A 12,072-nucleotide genomic window follows, 5' to 3' on the forward strand; every position below is an offset into this window, starting at 1 on the left:
TCGATTTCCTACTTTACTTTTACGTTTGTTATTCAAATTTCCCAAGTCATAGCATAATTCGCGCTGCTCTGCTTCAGTCGATTGCTATAGCAACCAAAGTGGATCGTGCATACTTCATGAGAGGTGGATCAGATGTTCTTGTCTAATTAAAAGCTGCTTTCTTGATCTTTCAACTTGTTGAAAAGATTTTTTCTTTAATAAAAAAATTCAATCAACGTCATTTCTTTCTTTTGATTCGTAAATGGTTATTCCACTCAAGTTTGTTTTAAAAAGTTGGCTGTCTATTGGTAGAACAATAATGTTTTCAATGAAGGGAAAAACTAAAATCACTTCTTATACCAGTACTTTTATTGGAAAAACTGGGGGGTTTCGATCACACTCGGTCCGGTTATTGAGAGGCAAAGAAGAAACGAAGACACTTCCTATAAAGGTAGAGAGAAATCTGAGAAAACAAGAGGAAGAGGGGGACAATGGCAAACAGAACAAAGCAACATGGACTGCATAGACCGTGTCGGTTAATTACTACAGGATGTTATTTGAGTTGCTATCCAAACAACTGATAAAACTGAGCAGACTTTTTTAACATTTTCCTAATCTTCTACGGTTGGATATAAATTATCGTTCTCTATCTCTGAATTGGAAAAACTTCTTGAAACTTGAGAGCATAAACTAGCATCTAATAGCTGGTTATTAATCAATGAAAGTACGCCAAATAAGATCATAGAACTCATTAAACCCACAATAAATGCATCTCGCTTGAAAGTGCAGACTATCATAGGACTTTATTTTTTTGGGGGGTTAGTAACACTTTATAGGGGTAGAAGGAAGCAAATTTAATGCTACTGTTAGTTTCAGTGGATGCGATAAAGGGGTAGAAGGAAGCGAATTTAACATATAAGAAAATTTGCATATAACTTGTCTTGCAATATGTAATAGTAATAATTCTTATTTTTATGTTTAATCATTTTATATAAATGTAACTTTAATCTAAATTGTAAATTGAAAAATTAATACAAATTTGGCAAAAGAGAAATTAATTTTGGAAGGTTGCATGAAATTGCAGGAGCTCCCTTCTTGTTTAGGGGAACGTCTAACTCTTCAATTGATTGAGGTGCATCGATGTCCAGAGCTTGTAGGTTGTTTAGTTCAAGACATCAGGGAAGAACAGACCAACTGGGGAAATGAGGATCTAAACATCCGAAGAAATTGAGGATTTTTCTTCATGTTCAGATTGAGGTTCAGAAATATGTTGACATTGGTAGCAAATGAATGTACCATTTGATAAATGGATTGCAAAAATGTTGATTACTTTATGCCAAATAGTTATACTTGCATCCCAAGTATTTGTGCAGTTCATTTGATTGACTGTAAATGTAAAACTACGAAGTCATGTGTTAAAAGGCGCACTACGTTTGCTGGAAAATGGGAATGAACAATCCGATTGTAGATCTTTTTAGTCATCTGTGTTGTGTCATGTGACAGAGAGGCTGCCGGTGTGATGGAATGAACAATCCAATTGTAGATCTTTTTAGTCATCTGTATATGTTCTGTGAACAGACTGGTGTTGGTGTGTTTTGTGTGTGCCGGGGAATGTTGTTTAGAGTGGTAGCTGAATCTCAGGCATGTCAACAGAATTCTATCCTACCTCAAATGGCCTAATAGGGTCCTCCTTTAAGTGCTCAAAAGAATAAAAGATAACGGCATATTTACTTGGCTCTTTTTAGAATCGAAAAAGAAGGCAAGAACGGCAATATTCTACTCTTCTACCTCCTTCCCTGCCCTTCTGCTTCATCTCTTGCACGCTCTCTTTCCTGTCGCCTTTCTCCATCTCTCTCGGATTTCTAGTACTTTGGAATTAGAGATATATCTCAGATACTGGAAGAGGGATCATGCTCAGCAGAAGAGGAGAGCAGCTAGACTACATACTTTACATTGACTTAGCCTTACTCAAGCTGAAGAGGCTGGTGGGCGAGGATGATTTCTGCAAGAAATATCATGGATTGAATATGCTGAAGGTCGAGTTAAGACTAGTGAAAACATTTCTCCTCTGTGCTAACAAATTGGGGTTCTCCATTCGCAGCATTCGAGAATATGCTCGTGAAAATTTGCAGTGTTTTTACCCTCTTCAGGGTGGATTGCCCCTTTCTGGAGAAGACTGTTGTTTTCAACTTAAGAGCTTCGGGAAAGTAATTAGAGATGCATACGTATGGATGTCAGATTCCATGTCCCAATCCCTTTCTCACCCTGGATTCCTGTCCAATACAAAAGATATTGAGCCATCGCTAGAGCTGCAGCTTCAGTGGCACTGGAAGCAAAGGATGCCTGAATGCTATTATATGTTGGATTGCTTATTGGAACTGAGTTCTTCTGGCAAAGATGAATTTTTGGATTTCTTCCACTCCTTGCTGGAGAATTTTGAGGATAATCTCTTATGGGGCGAAGCCCGTGATTCAAGATTTGCTACACTCTTGAAGCCCCTTCAAGAGAAGTTAGTATTACTGAAAGATTTCATTTGCTTTGTCCGGAAGCAGGGCAAGCACAAGAATGAATTTATGAAGCACTGTGGTGTTGTGGCAGTGTCTGCAGCACATCTTTGTTTCCTTTCTTGGTTTTTCAGGGATGATAATCAAGTGCTTGATGGAATGGACTCGAATATTTCTGAATCAGTAGAGAAGATCAACCCTGTTGCTGACCATGCCCGTTTGGCTCATACGGGAATCCGGGAATCTGGATCATCATCACTGACTCTGTCTACCAAGATGATGACTTTCATTGATTCAATCTTAGATATCTGTAAGGATGATCGTGCTCTGAATGAGTTCAAGGTAGAGATAAGACTAGTGAAAACAAATTTTCTGTGTGCAAGGAAATTGTGTCATCCCTTGAAGAATGAAGACTAGACTTCTTGGAAGTTCTGTTTATCGAAATGGGCAGCAGTTTTGCTCTCTGCTTCCTGAATTAAATAATTTGTTGAAAGTCAACGTATCTGTATAAATAAATTGATAGCAATTGATAAGATAAAAAATGCAATTTATGTAATTTTTGATGACTACAAGCATAACCCTAATGCTTATTTAATAGGTTTAGTCCAATGGTGAGGTTTTCCCATGCACAAAAGATATGCAGTTTAATGATCGTAGGGATTGGTGGGTTTATTGCATTTTTGTATATTTTTATTAAATATCTGTGTTGCTATTTGTTACTACTTTTAATGTGAATATTTCACAGAGCTAAGTAAAAATGTGCTGGCTCCGCCGCTAATTTTACATACAAATGTGTCATCTCTTGTTACCTCTGCTTTTTGCCTTTTGGGCTATTTAGCTATCTTATCATAATGATTGATCTTTGTTATGAAACAATTAAAAGTATGGATGTCCCTTTGTATTCCCAAGAGAATTAATTCATGATTTTATGGCTACATTATGTATAGAAGTTACAATCCATTAATCTATACATGTAGTGGAGAAACCGTTTCATAGGTTTTTTCATATTATTGTAGTAGTGGATGTTTAATAGGATTTATGTACCTTTAATCTTGTAGTACCTATATATAGAGGTACATTGATACCCTTTGGTAGGACTTTTGGATCTTGTTGAAATATAAGGATATCATTCTCCCTTACTCTACTCCTTCTTCAATTCCTATTGTAGTATTTCATTTTATTAGTTTTATAACACGTTATCAGCACGAAATCTCTACTTTTGAGCAAAAGGTGAAAACGGGGGCTCTACCTTGAACAAAGGTGAAGTACAAGATTTTGTCGAAATTCTGTCCATATTTTTTCAAGAAAATTCTGAGGTAAATTTCTAACTCAAAAACTTATTTCAATTTCTTATGACTAATATTTGAATTATCGCAAAATACAAGTACCTACTGTTGAACAACCACTAAACACAAACATATATTGTTTGATATCTTTGAGGTAATATTTCTCCTTTTAATTTTACTTATTTATCTTTATAATTATTTGTTATAAATAATTATATTCTGATGCATTGAGTTTTGGAGATGTTATTATAAAAAATCAATTATATTTGAGGATCTACTTGTCCTTTGAAATACTTAAAGAAAAAGATTCGACCACCTGAAGATGGTCGTTGTTTAACGAAAATATTTGCCACTAGAAGATGGTCATTATTTCAAAAGCCTGGTATGATAAATTTACCTGTGGCTACAAAAACATAATTATGCAATTTTTAGAATTACTTCTCAGTTGAAATTGTGTTGAGAAAATTTTACTCATAAGATATATTAAAAATAATATTCTCTACAATTGATTTCTCGAACATGCTCCTATAGTAGCAATATTAAGAGAAATTTTGAGAAGTATTTTGTACTTATTGCATACTAGTTCTAATCCATTCCCAGAAGTGAATGCGACTAAATTTCAATTTATTAGTTATGGTTGTTGCCATGACTATGATTTTGGTAAATATATATTTTACCATGACAAGAGAAAAAATTACCATTTGAAGTGGGATAATAATGATAAGGACAAGAAAATAAAGGTCCTAAAGATAAATGTCCTGAAGTACATTTGACAAATCAAAATTATAATCGCATCTTCACATGGCCAATTTCTTTAAACACCCTGAAGGTGTATGATGCTTGATTTAATTTATGATAGTAATTAAGTTTTCTTCTTGAAGAAGAAATGGATGTTAAATATTTGGAATCAAAGGATTATGGTGACAATGATATGTGTCTCGTTAATAAGTGCTACTATATACACTATATTCTAATAAGAGAGATATACTCAATCAGTGGTAGTGCTCAAGTGATTGAAAACTCCAGAAGAGACACTACTATATTTCTCCCTGTAGGAGAAAAGTTTATCATGAATAAAGCACTACTTTTTACCATGTCTCGAAAAATTTATTGAATTTGAATATCCGTTGAAATGGATATCAAATTGAGATATTAAATGAGACAACAATAGAGATCATGTTTAGAAATCAAATGAGATAAAGGTTAATTATATCATAATAACCATTCGAGAGAGAAATTGTTATCGATATAGTTGTCTTCATTCTCATTTGATTTATAATTATCACCTGCAGTAAACCAGAAGTTTACTGATCCCAATGAATACATGATTTAACGAAAGTGAAAATATTTGAGAGCCGACAAATATTTATACATACCCCCTTTGTAACGACCCCACCTCCCCCTAAGGCGAACCAAAGGGTTTAGCGGACCGCCTGCCCAACTCTCGCCGGGACTCACTCACTTACTACATTCCTCAAGTAAATTACAAAGTACAACTCAAATAATACATCCAATTCTCCAAAATTACATATCATAAGCGAAGCGGAAACCAATTCTAAGCGTAAAATGTAGATTTACATCCGATTCAATTCCAAATATTTATACAGGCCCAAAAGTACATAAACCAAAATCAAAACCAAACTATACAAGATGTACGCCATCCAGCCACACAAAGATCCAAATACAAGTTCTTCCTTTACCTCGATCCCTGTGGGGAGAAGAAGATAATAGGGGGTGAGTTAGAAACTCAGTGAGTGACCAGTAAAATCAACAGCCAAGTATATTTCACAATAAAGCATTGATATGATGTCATGATGCAGTAATCAAATGCTCATTTATTGCTCATGTGAGCCAGTGAAGTTCTTGTACTTAAATACCCAATGCTCGTTTAGATCAAGTAACCATGAAACAGAAGTAAGGAGCCATTGTGCTCCAAAGAATGTGTAAATAATAGTGGAGACATTGGTTCTAAGCACAAGACTTTCCAGGAACTCATTGGAGCCAAATTATGTCATGGCACACACCCAAACCCCAAATGATATGCAATGGAGTAATAGATGCAAGAATTAGTTCAAAAGTAACTTTGGGGACAGTCGAGGGATCACTCACTCAAACTATAGTGTTTCAAGTAGTCACGTTCAATTATACTCCAGGTTTGGAGTTCAGATCTGCGATAGAAATCCAATTTGAGAACTTTGAAACACGAGTAAGATTTGAAACTTAAACGTTCCGTTCATAAGAATCAACCAATTGAAATTCATTTGAAAGGCATTCGTGAAACACTTACTCGCTTTTCAAATCATAAGGTTTTTGTAGCATATATACTTGGAAACAATACTTGAGTTGAAAGTACAAGGAAATACAAGTTTACATTGGCCATTATATCTTTTCCTCAAGAGTACAAGTTCGTTTAGGTTTTTAACGTATAACCATCGATAACAAAGTAGCAAAGGTTCTCGCTAGTTCAAGTGATAATCACTTAACCTTCACTCAAGTTGCAAATATAGTTTTCTAGTTCTCGAGTAAAAATTCGGGCAGCATGCCCTTTGTGTTTACCTAATTTTCCAGCCATTTACGCTTCATTATTTTTCCTCAACCACAACCCAACATCACACATATCATCAATTCAAGTCGAAAGCCGTTCCATAGGCTTATAATATCATAAGAACAAGAATCACAATAATAGCAAGTGCAGAAATTCAATTTAGCAAAAGACAGATTTGACGTATGGATGCGGAAATAACATATCCGAGGCTACGCTTATCGGATTGAGGCACAACCTATGCCGTTTCGAAGCTAAGACTTAGGGCTACAATGTTCATGAAGGTCACTTAGTCCAGTTTCTAATGTAACTTAGTCAAATCCTCAAATTACAGAACCACAATCCAATTTGTCGGCTACTTAACCGCATTACACTGTAATGGACATATCTTAGGCTACAAAAGTCCAATTCAGGTGTTCTCAGAGGCATTTGAAAGCTAAGTCGGAATACTACAACTTTCATGTTTTGGCCAAGAGCTAAATCAGTATGTATCCTAGTCAAAAAATGTGATAAACTGGACTAACTGATGAAACGGACTGCTGGGGAAATACTTAAAACAGTAAGGGTATTTTGGACTTTTCATGACCTACGTTGCTCCGATTGAGCTGAAATTTTGTAGGAACCTATAAAATATCATTCTCTACAACTTTCATTCTTTAACCTAAGGCTAATTCGGCCTCTATGATAGGGTTACAAATTCAGACAGAATGTTGGGGAAAATTTTCCAGATTCTGGAATTCTTTGCAATCAATGGAACTTTCTCAATTTTCTTGTTCTAATCACTACCAAAACACCTTATACAACCTTAATTGCAACATACAAGCATCATACAACAAATTGGGCAGAAATTCCTCAAGCCCTAGTTCATCATATAAAAGGGGAAAACTTCCAAATTCATCACACCCACTTGCATAATCATGAAATCAAACCAAAACTTAAGCTACAACACATCTTAAAGCAAGATTCAAAGCAACAAAGATCATGATCAAATGTTGGTACCTCTAAAGCAAGGCTTGGATGAGTGATAGTTCACTCCCTTTGAAATTTCTTGGTTCCTCAAGCTTCCCAACTCACAACCTACCCTTTAATCGGTTTGGAATTCGATTTTAGCACTTGGTTGGTGTAAATCAAGAAGAAAATGATGAACTCTTGCTCTCCCTTTTTTTCTCTCTTCTTACTCGGCCAAGATGCAGAAAATAATGAAGGAGATTAAGCTAAGTTTGTCTTATAAGAAGGTAGAAAGGTAAGAATTAATTCTAACCATAAGTTTGGCCAACACTTGGCTTAACCTTAACCACAAAAATTTTCTCTTTCCTTCCTTGCATTTGAGCCACAAATTTCGGTCAAAGCTGCTGCAATTTAAGAAGATATTTTGTTCACAAGTCAATAAACTTGTTTGGTAAGAAAAATGGTGGTCAAGTGGTGCGTTCAATCGGTAGTGCGCGGGACCTGGCGGTTCGCGCCGTTTTTCTTAAAAATACAAGTACTAGGGTTTTTACTTCCCATTCACTAACCTTATATCATTGCTACTAGTCACATATTATTTCTCACTTAAAAGTCACTTTTAATCCCCAAACTTAATCCTTACTCTGTACCGAAAATTCATCCGGCGAAAAATTACGAAAACCCTAGTTTGTTCCAAACTTGAAACCAAAGCGTGAAACCCTACTTTTTAGGTTCATTGGCACTTATTGTGGGGTGATTGAGTAGTAGGGCCATTATAAAGTGGTATTTGTCAAAGAAAAGGGAATTTTTAAGAAGAATATAAGGTATTTGCACGGCTTCTGGCCGGATTCCCCACAAAATACTATTCACCAGAAATTTTTCCCTTTTCTTCTGCCTCGGGGCGTTACAACCCCTTTATATTATATATGGCTCCAAAAGAAATTTAAATTTTATGTTGGGTATGAATCAGTTTTTACGATTAAATATCGTAAAATATTGATGGGTGATCTATTGAATGATTTATTTATTCTGATGAACTACGATTCCCGACAATAGGGGGAGGAAAAGATCAACCGAAAGGAAATCATTTAAAAAAAAATTAGATTTCCTCGATCCTCATACAAAATAACGTGAACTGGAAGTTCAAGAAATTATTCATTTGCTGAAAACTGCAAATCAATTGTCAGATATACTTATCGACTCCAGAAGAGTCATTAAATCAACTATTCCTGCAGGAAATATCTTGATTAAAATTGATATCCCTGAAGGACATGCACAAGTGTTATATATAAATTTAAGGCCGGCTTACCTAAATAAGGTATAAATTGATTTCCAATATCTCCGGAGATTAAATGTCATGACAAAATTCAACCTCTTGAAGAGGTCGCTCCTGAAGAGCCAACTTCTGAAGAGAATGAAATCATAGAAAATTTAATTGGAATCTAATGAAATGTAGCACTTGATATTATAGAAGTTGATGAGGATCATGAATCTAAATCGGTTGATGAATGTCGGTATAGAAATGATTGTTCAAAATGGAAAGATGCAATCCAATCTGAATTGGACTCACTGGCTAAAAGAAAAGTTTTTGGACCTGTAGTCCAAACACCTGAAGGTGTAAAGCCAGTAGAATATAAATGAGTATTTGTGATAAAGAGAAATGAGAAAAAGGAAATTGTGAGGTATAAAGCAAAACTTGTAGTCCAAGAATTTTCACAAAGGCCTGGATTTAATTATGATGAAATGTATTCACCTGTAGTGGATGTTATCACATTTAAATATCTTGTGAGTTTTGCAGTAAATGAAAAATTAGATATGCGTCTAATGGACGTCGTTACTGCATATTTATATGGGAATCTTGAAAATGATATTTATATGAGAATCCCCGAAGGATTCAACATGCCTGAAGCATGTAAATCAAATTCTAAAAATATTTATTCTATTAAATTACAAAGGTCTCTGTATGGGCTCAAACAATCTGGACGTATGTGGTATAATCGCCTCAATGAATGTCTAACTAAAGAAGGTTATACCAATGATCCAATATGTCCATGTGTTTTTATCAAGAAAAATGGATCAAATTTTGCGATGGTATATGTCAATGATCTAAATTTGATTGGAACTCCTGAAGAGATTCAAAATAATGTTGAATATTTGAGAAAAGAATTTGAGATCAAAAAATTTTGGAAAGACAAAATTCTACCTTGATTTACAAATTGAGCATTTAAAAAGTGAAATTTTTGTCCACCAAACTGCATATACCCGGAAGGTATTAATAAGGCATATACCCGGAAGGTATTAAAGCGATTTTATATGAATAAGGCATATATATTAAGTACTCCAATGATCGTCAGATTATTAGATCCTAATAAAGATTCTTTTAGACCGCGAGAGGAAGATGGAGAGATACTTGGTCATGAAGTACCATATCTCAGTGCAATTGGTGAAACATATTGAAATGCGACGATTAAAAGATCTCAAATGATGTTTGCATCAGGGGGAGAAATTAATACACAAGAATAGTGTACTCTTTTTCCTTCACTAGGATTTTTGTCCCGATGGGTTTTTCCCTAGTAAGGTTTTAACGAGGCATATTCTTTGTGTAATGGGCATCCAAGGGGGAGTGTTATGAAATAATTAAAAGTATGGATGTCCCTTTGTATTCCCAAGAGAATTAATTCATGATTTTATGGCTACATTATGTATAGAAGTTACAATCCATTAATCTATACATGTAGTGGAGAAACCGTTTCATAGGTTTTTTCATATTATTGTAATAGTGGATGTTTAATAGGATTTATGTACCTTTAATCTTGTAGTACCTATATATAGAGGTACATTGATACCCTTTGGTAGGACTTTTGGATCTTGTTGAAATATAAGGATATCATTCTCCCTTACTCTACTCCTTCTTCAATTCCTATTGTAGTATTTCATTTTATTAGTTTTTTAAACAATCTTTGTGTTTTTTGTCTATTGTTTTGCTAATTAAGATGATTCTTGCGTCAAAGTTTACTTAATTCATAGCTTTCCCGTTTGACTTTTTTGTTCATATAATATTATAATTTCATTAAATTTGCACTAGTGGTAAAAATTACATTAAAAAACTTCTACTATAAATCCTTTGGAGAAAAGAAAACTTTTATTAGGAAACTTTAGGAGAAAAAAGCTCACATTAAAAGACCCTAAAAAATAATCAATTCTTACTAGAAAGCTCTGGAAAAGACTTTATTAAAAATATAAAAAAAGAAAAAAAGAAAGCCATGAGAGTGAATGAGTTATTGTGTTTGAGAGAGAAGGGAAAGCTAGTGCTTTTGAAACGCCAAAAGAAGAGGTCCAATAAGTATTCTCACGGGAGTTTGAGGGTGCATTTGATAAACTGACATCTGAAAACTGAAATCTGAATCCATTAATTTATTAAATTGTTAAGTATTAAATCTAATACATTTGAGTATATAACACATTCAATGATAAGTGAATAGCTTAGGGTTTGTTTGATAATATAAAAAAGTGCTGAATCTGAATTTTTAAGACATTCAGATGTTTTGAGTGTTTGATAAATGAAAATCCATTTACTGAACTTGTTAAGTAGTGCTGAACTTATGTGTATTTTTTTTCAGCACAAAAATCCTAATTGAATGCTTAATTCTGATAAGAATCAATAGAATTACTTCAATTACCGTATCTTATCTACCAAATCTACCATTTGTTTGTTAATTATATTCAAAATTCTTATCTAATTAAACTATCTAATGATTTTCTATTTCTTTTTTCTCCCTTTTGAATGATTTTCACATCTTCTCCATACTTCTCATATAATATATTTCATCTTTTATATTAATTTGATTTAAAAATAAATATTGTTATTTTCATACCAAACATTTTTAGCTAATTAAATCATAGGTTCGATTTCTTTTTTGGATAAAAAGATATAAGAACAAATTTATCAAAATTAACTTATTAAGCATTCAGTTATAAATGTTTATCAAACAGTATAAATAGGTTTAACATTAAAATTCAGACATTCATATATTTCTTTTCAGTGCTTAAAATGCAGCAAATTAATTGTTTCATTATTCAGATTTCAGAATTCAGATTCAGTTTTATCAAACGGAACCTTATCATTTAATTTTAAAAGCAAGTTTTGCCTAAAAAATTCAGTGCCACTTAATTAATTCAGATGTTCAATTTTTTGTTATCAAACGATTTGAATATATTAACATCTGAATTCATTAAATTTAAGTGTTGAACTGAATTATCAAACAGGGCCTAAGTCTTAAGAAAACAATAGATGGCCTTCAGGATTCTCTCTTCATTCACAAATGCAACTTCACTCAAGTTTATAGATGAAAATTTTGGTCCTTGACTAACACAAGCAATACTTTGACTCAAACCAGCAACTAATTTGAAACTAAATTAATGATTTTAATATGAAAACATGTCAACAACTAAAATGAGTCGAACTTCCAATGCAAGAACATTTTCAATTAAAATGATAATTTCTTTCTTGGGTTTTACATTTGTTTTGTCTTTAATATATTTTCTCAAAGCATTGAAGATTTTAAATATAAGTTACAATTTTCATAGTTCTAGATAAGAATTAAATATGATTTTTATGTAGTTGTAGATAGGAGTTAAATATGATTTTTATGCATCTTGATGGCTCCATTTTTTTTGGTTTTTCATTAAAAGCATCACTTTGGCCGCCATGTTGAATTCATTATTTTGACAGTAGAAAGATAAGTGTTAGCAGAAAGATATTTATTTTTAGGAAGAAGGTTATATATATATCAATTAACATTTGAATCCCTTAAAA

The sequence above is a fragment of the Coffea eugenioides genome, chromosome 1 (genome assembly GCF_003713205.1).
Source record: "Coffea eugenioides isolate CCC68of chromosome 1, Ceug_1.0, whole genome shotgun sequence".
NCBI lineage: Eukaryota > Viridiplantae > Streptophyta > Magnoliopsida > Gentianales > Rubiaceae > Coffea > Coffea eugenioides.